Raw genomic sequence first — 12,514 nt, 5'->3', positions numbered from 1 at the left:
TTGAAAAGTGAAACAGTGTTTTTGTTTTATTCTAAAAGCAATAAGGAGTCACTGGAATTCATTGAATTGGGCAGTAATATATTCATAATAAGAAAAATCCCTTTGGCAGCTCTATGGAGGATGGATTGGAGCAGGGAGAGCTTAAATCGGGGAGACCAAGGAGAAGACTGGTCATTCTGATTGATTAAAGGGAATTTCCAATTTGGCTGTCAATAGGTCCTCAAAGCCTGAATCAACCTTGTTGTACTCAATTTGATTCTATCAGTTCCATTTGGTCTAGCAGACAGCTAGGTGATTCAGTAGATAGAGTGCAGGACTGAGAATCTGGAAAACCTGAGTATAAATCCTGCTTCAGACACTACCTATGTGTCCCTGGACAAGTCACTTAAACGTTGCCTGCTTCGTTTCCCTTCTCTGAAAAATGAGGGTAGCAATAGCCCTTATCTCCCAGGGTTGTAGTGAGAATAAAATGAGATATTTGTAAAATGCTTTGAACACTTAAGGCACTTTATAAGTGCTGACTATTATTACAACACCATGGTTCTGCTACCTTCATTCTTTATACTTTTATTTCATGTTACTCCCTTTTCACACCTCCTCCACTCCAGTCAAACTGGACATGTTCTCCAAACATGATACTACATTCATGATCTCCATATCTTTGCATAGATGGTACCCTATGACTACCTAGTTTTCTCAGATTTACTGTCAACCTTGTAAGAAATATCATTCCCTCACAGGCTTCACAAAGCCTTTCCTTTAGTAATTACCATGTAATCATGTATATTTAATTTTTTTGAGTTTGTGTCTCATTTCCCTGCTACACAGAAAGTTCCACAAAGGAAAGGATCATGTCTTATTGAAAGTTCACATCTCCTTTAGCATAGTGCTTTGCACATATTTGACGCAATATTGTTGAATGAATGAATGAAAAGATTCTTTAGCTTACTTTTTGAAAAGTGAATTTAGGGGTTGCACAAATTCTACATATTTGACACACAAAATATATACAAAGACACATAGAAAACAATTCATACAACAATCCTCATCAACAACAATGATGATTAGCAATTACATAGCATTTTAAAAGAGCTTTACATATGTTATCTCATTTGACCTTCACAAGAATCCTTGGGAGGTAGGTGTTATTATTATCCCCATTTATAGATGATTAAACTGAGGCTGAAAGAGGTTAGGTGATTGACCCAGTGCCACACTTCTAAGAAGTTTGATTTGAACTCATCTTCCTGACTCTGAGTCCAACATTTTATGCATGATACTACCTAGCAAGGTGCCTTCCATGAAATTTCCTATTTAATGTTCCAACATATCCCCAAGCTCTGGATCAACCTTGGATTCAATTTAGTCATATTCTTTTCTTCTTCTTCTTCTTTTTTTTGGAGAGGGGAAGGCAGGGCAATTGGAGTTAAGTGACTTGCCCAAGGTCACATGGCTAGTGAGTGGTAAGTGTCTGAGGTCACATTTGAACTCAGGTCTTCCTGACTCCAGGGCTGGTGCTGTGATCACTGTGCCACCTAGCTGCCCCAGTCATATTCTTTTCAACACTATCATTTGGTCTAAAATCATAGTTATACTTCCCCACCTCCTTTTTCCATTCTTATTTCATGCTGTTCCTCTTTCATATGTTCTCCATCCAGTCAAGGTGACCTGCTAACTAACCACTAGACATTACGGTCCATCTTTGACTTTGTACAGTTGGTCCTCCGTGCCTGGAATGCATTTCTTTCTCATTTCCACCTCTCAGAATTCCAAATTTCCTTCCAAATCTGGCGCATATTCTGCCTCCTACATGAGGTCCTTCCAGATACATTAATTAGGGCCCTCCCTTGAAATCACATTGTATATCTATGTATATAGTTTGTATTTAATTATCTGGGCACATGTTATCTCTCTCCCCTCCTCCAACTCTTCCCCGCCTTCCCCCACCTCCCCAAGAATCTAAGCTCTGTCAAGGCCAGAACTTAGACATTTTTGTCTTTGTATATCTAGCACCTAGCTCCTGGAACAGTACTTGCACATAATGGGTGTTTAATAAATAAACTGGATTAAATTGAATCACATGGGGTATGCTATTTAATTCCTCTCCCGCTTCTGTTTCCTCATCTATAAAACCAAGTTTGCACTATTTACTCCAAGTGAACTTTGTGAAATGTAAATGTTAGCTGGCCTCCCCAGCTATTGTTAGCGTACAATGGAGCCAGTGTTGAAAATGAAACCCCACATGAAACTCAGCTGTGTGAAATCTATAAAGGAAAACCAATGAAAAACTTTTAGAGAACTTTCTCCGAACAGAAATGGTTATTCCCCACCCCCCACCCCCGTTGTCCCTAGACATAGGATTTATTGGTGGTTTAGGAATCAGTCAATGAACATTTATTATGTATCCACTGTGAACATAGAAGTGAATTAACTGATACAATGAGTCAGAAGAAAGAGTTTCACCTATTGAATCATTAACCTCGTTTCCTGTACTCTGTGTTTTCTTGGGAGGTTCTCATGTGATCAAGTCCCACACTACTTGGCTTACAAAATCCAGCCTGAATCATAACCCTGGGTAGTCAAGAAGCAAGTCAAAAAGTAGAATCTCTCTAAATGGGGCTTATAGAAGCCTTGGGGCACATTTAAGGTTCATATGAGGATCCTCAGAACCAGAAGACAAAGGAATAAGGAAAAAGAGTTGCAACCTGAGCGAATATTCTGATGAGAAAGGTACAAAGACTGAAAGTTATTAGTTGGGGACTAGGTGGAGCTACAGATATTATGAAAGATTGGGTGTGGCGCTGAGAACAGCGTAAATAGAGATCATCATAGTTTCATCAAATGCCACAAAAGGGAAAAAAAATCAGGACCCCTTTGTCATAACAAAAGAAGTTTAAGGAGTACAGATGAAGACTAGAAAGAAGGAGCTAGGTCCTCATCATGACCTACTCTTGTCCAGAAAAGCAACACACTAAACATGTCCAAACTCATCTTGGTATATTAAATGGCCCCATCATTAAGATGCCCTATTGAAATTAAGACCTTGAGATGTGGCTTTGTTTGAGGCTTATTGTTGTTTTTAAAACTGAGTCAATATCTGGGTCCATAGGAAAGACCAAGTAATCTTGAACTTCTTCTCAGTAAACATCCCCTGACAAAAATTGCTGAGTCATTTGGATAGTCAGGATGGATGTATCAGCTCTTAAAAACAGAGGAAGCAATATTTTTCTGTTGTACAGGGGCAGAGTACAACAGCTCCAAGCAGTGAATGTTCAATCTCATTTTTTTCCTGTTATTACTACATATGCACAAGCAAGAGTTGATGATGAAAGGATAAAGTTAATCTATCTCGGCAATATCATTAGTCATTTCCTTGGGTTTTTGGAGCTCCTGTAAGCAAAAAGAGAATGGAAATTTCAAAGTATGAAATTAGCACTCACTTTTACAGATATCAAGTTTGTACAGGCACATAAACAGGAATCCATTTCAAGTAAAGAACAGATGTTTATTATTGCAAAAGGGTACAATTTTCTTTTCTCACACACTGTGCACACCCACTGGTTTTAAAGGGGACTCCAAGGATGTAAAAAATGTAAAGAGACTCAGAAGTCAAGTTTTAAGTTATAGATACACAACATGAGACTTTCCAATAACAAAAAAGATTTATTAAGTAACTACCACGTGCCAGGTTTTGTGCTGCTAAAGATTAAAAGACAACAATGAAACAGTCCCTGCCTTCAAAGAGCTTGTATTACTCTGGGGGGAGACAAAAAGTGGAATCCAATGTGGGTTCTATTACACAAAAACAAAAAAAAATTGGCAAAAGTCAAACACCTTTTATCAAATATAGAACATTAAGGGGAGGAAAAAGTGAAAAGAGCCATGAAAAGTTTTAGTTGAAAAAATGGAAACTTCTGTTCTATTAATTTTTTAACTTATTTTTCACCTGCTACATAAGATTCATTATCTTGTCTATTCCTGTGCATACCAGCTATAAGGAGACATTCAAACATTATACCAAATTAAGTTTGTGTAAAAGGAGGAAAATCACACAGTTGAATCCTGAAAGTTGAAAGGGACCTCAGCATCTTCCAGGAGGACAGTCTTGAATTCTCTCAATGAAAGTTCTGAGAAGAGATGGTCCAATTTCTCTTCAAGGGGGGTAACATTATCTCACAAGATAGCCTTTGCAAGGTAATACAAGACTAACTGGCAAATTCTTCCTTGTTAAGCTGAAATCTGCCTCACTTCTGCCCCATTAGCCCTGCTTTTGCTTCTGGAACTATACAGTTAAATCTAAATCCTATTCAAGATGAGAACCCTTTAGAAATTTGAAGATAGCTATATTTACCCCACCCCCAATATGCTCTCCCCACTAATTCTTATTTTTTAAGACTAGATATATCCAATTCTTTTGACTGTTTCTCTATCCTCATTTCTAGAATCGATAGCCCCAGTTCCTTCAACGGCACAATTTCTATTCCTGTTAGGGTTCCAGTTTATCATTGTCCAAGCTAAAGTGATACTCATCACTGACAGGATAAGAGCACAGAAAACAGAAGAAAAAACATAGATTTGATGATGATCTATTCTCATTGTTCTGAACAACCACAGTAATATTCTACCACCTCATACTCTATACAGTGTTTGAGAATGAAGTAATGGCAGCTAAGAAGTTGAATTCAGGAAGAAAATCCTGGACCTGACCAAGTATATACAGAAGAAACACTTGGGTAAGAAACATAATTTCAAAGGCTCAGTTTTCAAAGAATCAATTTTCAGTAGGGGAAGTTTTAAAAATAATAGAATCACTTCAGTAATTTTTCTAAAAATAAAGTTAACTGAGTACAGTAACTACAAACTCTTATCTCTCATCTCTGTAAAATCTTTGTGAGAATAGTCTATACACATTTCAAGAATATTCTTGATGAAAATATGAGAAGACAATAGGGAAGTTTTGTATTTTTCTAGAGCAGGCCACAAATTTATGATCCCCAAATGGACAGAAATTTAGAGATTAATTATTTATAATTTATGACATATAAGCTATATATCATGATGCCTATTTTTGTTAATTTTAAAAAGTGACTATAACAAAATTCTGATCTGCAGTCAATCATGTCACCTCTATGGGCCTCAGTTTTCCCATTCATAAAATGCTATGTTAGCTATATGGTCTCTCATAATTATAATATTTCATATTTATATAACACTTTTAGGTTTACAAAATGTTTCACAAATACTAATTCACTTTTTATATTCACCACAAATGTGGGAGGTGCAGAATGGGAATTTGAAGATCTTCCCTGCCCCTTAATATACCTGATGGGAATTTGAAGACCTTCCCTGCTTTGAAAGTAAACTTTGAAAGTAAATAGGCTGATTGTAATCACATGGAGCCTGTGATGGGAGGAGTTTGCTGAAGGGCAGAACAAAGCCACAGGAAGCTGGGAGTCAGAGCTAGAGAGACAGTGGAAAAGAGAGGAGCTGAGGCAAGGAGAGGTTTATGAGTAAATACTGATCCTGTTTGTAGGAAGGCTGAAGGATGACATGGGTCTCTGTGTTGTTATGGTTTGTTAAATTCTTTACTATTATGATGGAATCAGCTTACTGGTTTTGGGACTGCATTTTCTAGTGTCTAAATAAAAGCTTCAGTTCTGTCCCCTCTATGGAGAGTTTATTATGTTTTCAATTAAACGTCATGCAATATTTATAGTCATAGTCTTTATCATGATTGTGGCTGCTGTAAATATTGCATTGGCAATACAGGAGGCAGGTGTTATTATCATCAGGCCCATTCACAGATGAAGAAACTGAGTCAAGTAGTACTTAAATGACTTGCCTAGGGTCACACAACTAGCATGAGCATTGACTAATTCAAGAAAACAGGCTAAGATGATCTATCTCCTATAGGACTGAAAGACGTTTCATTTCAAAAGTCTATGGCCTATGACTTTGTGATCATTTTAACACTGAAAATATTTTATTAACCTCAGGCTCCCATGGAGAGAGGAAGTTGTAGTACTTCAAAGATAAGCTTCATTTGCTTTAGGTTTATATCTGCTTTTATGCTTGTTACTTTCTTTTACAGAAAGCTATGTCCAGGGGCGGTTAGGTGGCTCAGTGAAGGTCTTCAAATTCCCATCAGGTGTATTAAGGGGCAGGGAAGATCTTCAAATTCCCATTCCCATTGCACCTCCCACATTTGTGGTGAGTATCAAAAGTGAATTAATATTTGTGAAACATTTTGTAAACCTAAAAATATTATATAAATACTAAATACTTCAGAGCACCAGTCCTGAAGTCAGGAGGACCTGAGTTCAAATCTGGCTTCAGATACTTAACACAAAAACTAGCTGTGTGACCTTGGGCAAGTCACTTAACCCCAATTGCCCTCCAGAAAGAAAGAAAGAAAGAAAGAAAGAAAGAAAGAAAGAAAGAAAGAAAGAAAGAAAGAAAGAAAGGAAGGAAGGAAGGAAGGAAGGAAGGAAGGAAGGAAGGAAGGAAGGAAGGAAGGAAGAGAAAGAAAGCAAGCTACATCCAGCAGAGCTTGCCACACTGACCTGCTACTTCCTAAAACTATTCAACTATCTCTGATGTTTTGTGATGGGATGCCATACATGTCCTCAATATCCTTGACGTGATCCAGTAATCACACACACATATTCTATTCAACAGCTTTTGTGGATATTTTACATATCAGTTTATTGGTTTGCATATTATATCCCTCCAGGAGAACATAAATTCCTTGAAGGCACTTAGCAGGGGTGCATTGTTAAATGTTTAATAACTTCTTCCCAAACCCTCCGAAAAAAGTACACAACACACTTTTAAGTTTAGTCTACATTATTAACATTCTCTCCATCACTTTCTTAAGTCTAGACATTCAACAAAGCAATAAATCAAGCCCTGATTTGTTGTGTTTGCTGACTTCTAAGATGTAAGTATTCACACTGAAAATTTGTGGCTGTCCAGCAGGCTTTAAGCTGACTCCAGTTACACCCCTGGTACACTTTCACTTTTTTTCTTTGAATTTCCAGTGTTTAGCAGTATGCCTGATACATAGTAGGTACTTAGTGAATAATCACTCAAATTAATTGAATTTACTATATCATTGGGTCAAAAACAAATTAAACTGGTCCACAATTTCCTAGTTATATCTCAACATATTTTGAAACTGGTCTTTGGACAAACTAAGCCAAAACTCAATGCCATTGGATTTTTAATAAAGGATAGTGAAGCTACAGTAGCATCTGTATTAGCAATATGGGTCAAAAACATGTTTCTTACCAAAATGTTTGAGGCACTTGATGAGTATAAATACAGCTATGCCCAAGTTCTGCATGATTCTTCAACCTGACCCTTTAAACGTCGTTTCAGTTGTATTTCCTGAAACAAGATGAAAATATTCCATTTGAAGAACTGGGGAAATGATTCACCAGTGTGCGTAGTTTCACCTAGAGAATATGAGTAAGAAACAGCATGAGACTGCAGTGGCAGTGACAGAATTAGAAAAAGAGTCGTCTGAAAAAGAATGTTTATCCTGTAGTTAAATGGTTAAATCACTTGTGCAAGCTAATGAAGTCAGTACTTCATGGAATTATGGGGCACTCACATGACCCACTATCAAAATATGCTTCTCGGGGCAGCTAGGTGATGCAGTGAATAGAGCACCAGCCCTGGAGCCAGGAGGACCTGGGTTCAAATCCGGCCTCAGACACTTGACACAGTTACTAGCCGTGAGCCTTTGAGCAAGTCACTTAACCCCAATTGCCCTCCAAAAAAAAAGGGCTTCCCTCCTTTTTTTTTTTTTTTTTTGCTTTTTGGAGGGGGAAAGGCAGGGCAATTGGGGTTAAGTGACTTGTCCAAGATCACATGACAAGTAAATATTAAGTGTCTCAGGCCTGATTTGAACTCATGTCCTCCTGATTCCAGGGCCAGTACTCTATTCACCGCACCACCTAGTTACCCCTACTTCCCTCTTAATGCAGCATTAGACTGGGCAGCAAGAGACTTAGATTCTATACTCAGCTGTGCCACTTCCTAGATATATGTCATTGGACAAGTCACTTCCCTTTTCTAAGCCCCAGTTCCACAATCTTTTCAGTGAGATCTTTAAAGTAATTGATCTTTAAGGTCTTTTCCAATACTTGCATTCTATGAGTCTAATAGGTTGAGTGAAGTTAAAAAAGCATTATTTATACCCAGCCCCTGAAAATCCATGAAGAGCATGGAAAATAGAAGGTGGTGCTACCCAGGCATAGAATCCCTTTGGTTCTCATAGTTTTGGAATTTATAAGTGAACATGTGCAGATGGAGCAAAGATGTACAGTGTTTGCTTACCTTTACTTCCTACTCTTATTTTTATTATTAAGTGCTGCTACATTTCTGAAGCTTGATTCAGCACGTAATTGCAATCCTCCTCTCTGGGTCACTGGTCAAATTTATTGCAAAAGAAAAATGCGAATCATTATTCAAGAGCAAATTCCACATATTTTCCACTTTCTAAACCTTTCAAGCCCTCTCATTTGGTACTGGGCCGATTCATTCCAAGGAACAGCACATTCCCCAGAGGTAATCAGATTGATTCAGTAAAGGAACTAGTCCCGAATCCTCAATAGCAAGGTTTCCAAACTTGCTTGCAGTTTTCTATTCCTAGTATTCAATTTCATTTCCTAAACATCATTAAATCTCTTAAGAAAAAAAAAAAATGACTGTGGTGCAATTGGTTGAAATCACCAAAGTGTAGTGCTACTCAAAGAAATAAGTTTCTTTCCCCTTCGTGGGACAAACAAGATGCTATTTTCATTACTTATCCCCTTTTCCCTGCACTAAGAAAAAACAAAAATAAAAGAAAACTGAGAAGAATGGTTGAGATCATTAACTTCAAGTACCTGAAGATATCCTACAATTCACTAGGTAATGAAGAGACACTAGTCTGTATGTAGAAAGATTTCTGGTTTGTAAATAATGTACTATAGCAGCAGTCTCTTATTTTCTAATTTTCATTCCTTTCTCTCTCTTTCTCTATCAGGGCCATTGTACAACACACATTACTTGTGGTAATTATATTTCCTGAATTGCTTGCTAAGATAGTTTAGAAAGCCCAAAAGAAGAGGAGGCATTTAAAATCCAGGAAAAAAAACCAATGGTCAAGCCAATGTCATTGAATGAAGAGGACAACAGCATCCTTTAGTAATTGGAAATCACCTGTTTGCTGGAAAAGTTGGTGAGTCATCGATTGATAAATGAGGGTAGCGTTTGTAGATGCCTCCTGAATTGTTTCTATTCCATTTTTTTCTTCAATGTTGGCTGATTGGCTACAGTGATGAATGAAAGAGAAATAATAAAAATAAATGCCTTTGAGCATAGGATCAGAGATTTTTAGAATGGGAAAGGACCTTGGAAATCATCCAGACCAAATCCTTCACTTTATAGATGAGAAAACTAAGGAACCTAGAAGACAAGTAATTTGCCCACCATCATATAGATTGCAAGAGAAGGCACGATTGGGACTTCTTAAGTCTATTTCCTTTTACACAATATCATTTCATGACCATGGTAATATCTTAATCTCTCTGTCTTTGTCTCTTTCTTTCACACACACACACACACACACTTGTTATTTAGTCATTTCAGTCTTTTCTGACTCTGTGACTCCATTTGAGGTTTTCTCGGTAAAGATACTGAAGTAGTTTGCCATTTCCTTCTCTAATTCATTTTATAGATGAGGAAACTGAGGCAAACAGGATTAAGTGACTTGTTCAGAGTCACACAGTTAATAAGTGTATGAGGCTGGATTTGAACTCAGGAAGATGAGTCTTCTCAACTTCAGGCCTGGCCCTCCTTCTATACCACCTAGCTGTTCATCACACATACATGTATGCTTATACATGTTTACTTATTTATTTAAACTGGACCTATAATTCCATCTGTTTAAGAACTCCACGGTGAAGGATTTTCCTCTAGCAATGCAGATAGGTCACTTGCTGTTTAATTTATAGTCTTACAGAGTTACCTAGGGCATTAAAGGGCTAACTTACCCAGCTAATATTTATGAAGCATACAATTCAAACCCAGATCTTCCTGACTTACAGGTTGGCTCTCTATCCACTACAAAGCACTGCTTCTTTTTACCAATGCCAAAGTCAAGTTTCTAAGATCGATATTGTTTTCAATCCAATTGTCACCCATTTATGAAGCCAAGGTAAATGCATTCTGGGAAATACATGAGGTTTGCCAGGGCCTGAAATTAGCCTGGAGAAATACAGTAGCAAAATGGACACATGAGTCCAAGCCCAGATAAGGAAAAGGGTGTATTATATGTATATAATATTGTGACTTCCGGATGGGTCTTGGTTTGCTTTCTGTTACTCCCTAGAGGACATATCTTCACACGCCTAAACTAAGTATTTATTTTATTATGTTCTTACCACATGCCAAGCACTGTGCTAAGCACAGGGGACATATGTATATAAGCAAAAAGACAGTTCCTGTCTTCAATGAGCTTGCCTCCTAATGGGGAAAGACATGAAAGGAAGTTTATAAGGGAGGAAAACACCTGTGGGTGGGCATGGTGATCAGGTCTGAAAAGTTAGCCTGATTGGAGAGGACTTGTAAATGCCAAATGGAGGAGTTTGTATTTTTAAACTGGAAGCAGCAGGGAATCAGCAAAGGCTTTTGAGTAGTTAAAGGACATCATCGGAACTGGGTTACAGGAGGTGGAGCACAGAGAACAATCCCGACAAAGGAGACTGAAAAGTCCTTAGAAAGGCAGAAGAACCCAAAGAGAGCAACATCAGAAAAGCTGAGGGTGGAGAGGATCTTAGAGGGAGGGAGTCATCAACAGACCCAAGGGCTACCTTTAAGAGCCAGCTGATCACCTTGGAGAAGCATTTTCAGTTGCTATGGAAGCCAGATTGTAGAGGGCTAAAGAATTTGTGGGAGGTAAGGAAGTAGATGCAAATAATCCTTTCTAGGAGTTTGGATATAAGAGACAATAGCAGCCTCCTGTTTTAATCAATTATTCTTACCGAATGAGCTGTGTATAGGTTTGCCAAGGCCCCCTAAAACACTGAGTTTGGGGAGAAGGGTTAAGCGTACAACCTTTTCTCCTCCAAAAACTCCATCCTCTATCCAGAAACAGCCACCCCTGCATACAAACTGGTGATGGGTGAGGCCTGGGCCGGGTAAGCCAGATAAATGTCATGGTGGTCTTACCTCCGCTTGTAGGAATGTGGACACGTAACATGCAAGCCTGTGCCCTTGCCTTGTGTGTTGTGGGGTGGGGAAGAGGGTAGCAGAGAGGTGGTGATAGCGAAGAGGACGTCATTTCTAGATGTCCCCATACGCCCAGACAACCCATACACATACATTTCTAGATGTCCCCGTATACTCATATTGGAAGAAGGTCCATCCCATCAGGGAAAGGCCTGGAATGAGGCCTAGGAAGGAAAGTGGTAGTTAGGGATAGTGCTTGCCTCCCAGTGCCAATCAGATGTGCCCTCCAGGCCTACCTGCTGCTAGCCCAGGGTCCTCTGATACTGCCCCTCCATCCACTCTCCACCCTACCCTTCTATCTGGATCATCCCTTTTTATTTAGTTAGATTACATGATTTGGAGGTGGTCACCTGTTGGTTCCATCATCATGAACACCCACTACCAGCCTGGGCTTGGATGAGAAATATTCTGTATGTTGGAGCCAGGAGTCAGCTCCTGCTCAAGAAGAATGGGCACATGACCCTGAAGTCCCCAGCCCCAGTAGTCCTCTTTAGGCCCACAGCTAATGGGTAACATTTGTTGGAATAGATGCTACAGTTTCTAGTTTTTCCTCGCCATCAACATCCCACATGTGGACTGCCCTTCTTTACCCAGAGGCAATCGGTGCTTCCTAATTCTTCAGCACTGGGGCAAAGCTCCAGCACCACCACTCTCAAACTGGTTGTGGAACTGAAGATACAAATAGATGTTGAGATTATCCATAGGTTCCTGTTTATGAATATTCATTACATCAAGACCCAGAATACATTCCACCTTCAAGTTAGGAACTACCAAGATCTGTAACCACAACCCACAGGGGAAAGCAAGAACATGGATGAAGAATGCACCTTCTTCTCAGGATGGCACCTACCTCACAGGGTTGTTGTGATAATCAAATGAGACAACATGTGTTATGTAGGTCATCTAGGTGGCTCAGTGATTAGAACAGTACACTTAGAGTCTGGAAGACCTGAGTTCAAATCTTGCCTCAGACACTTACTATATCACCCTGGGCAAGTCCCTTAACCTTTCTAAACCTCTTTCCTCATCTGAAAAATGGGGATATCAATGGCAGAGTTGCTATGAGTATTAAAGAAGATAACAAACAAACGTTTTGGATCTTTGAAGCTCTACATAAATGCTGGCCATCATTGTTATTGTAACAAGATTTGTTATATGCTCAGATAATTTGCAATGGAGGCAACCATGTGGGAAAGATACCAGGGACTTGCCTCTGGGAGCCTGGAGGACTGGG

The 12,514-nt window shown here is 38.9% G+C and overlaps 1 long non-coding RNA gene across 1 annotated transcript in view; it reads right to left on the bottom strand.

Moving 5' to 3' along the window:
* LOC138145154 (uncharacterized) overlaps positions 1-12,514 on the bottom strand; it is a 233,560-nt gene that overhangs the window by 46,738 nt on the left and 174,308 nt on the right. The window contains exons 5-7 of the long non-coding RNA XR_011164124.1: positions 9,211-9,320; positions 8,344-8,434; positions 7,291-7,389 (exon numbers count right to left, since the gene is read on the bottom strand). This is a non-coding gene — a long non-coding RNA (uncharacterized lncRNA). The remainder of the gene's footprint in view (positions 1-7,290; positions 7,390-8,343; positions 8,435-9,210; positions 9,321-12,514) is intronic.

The sequence above is a fragment of the Petaurus breviceps genome, unplaced genomic scaffold (genome assembly GCF_028583685.1).
Source record: "Petaurus breviceps papuanus isolate PSGF00001 unplaced genomic scaffold, PetGlider_PUasm1.0 90730, whole genome shotgun sequence".
NCBI lineage: Eukaryota > Metazoa > Chordata > Mammalia > Diprotodontia > Petauridae > Petaurus > Petaurus breviceps.
The sequence above is the reverse complement of the archived record's forward strand: the minus strand, read 5'-3'. Positions and strand labels throughout refer to the sequence as shown.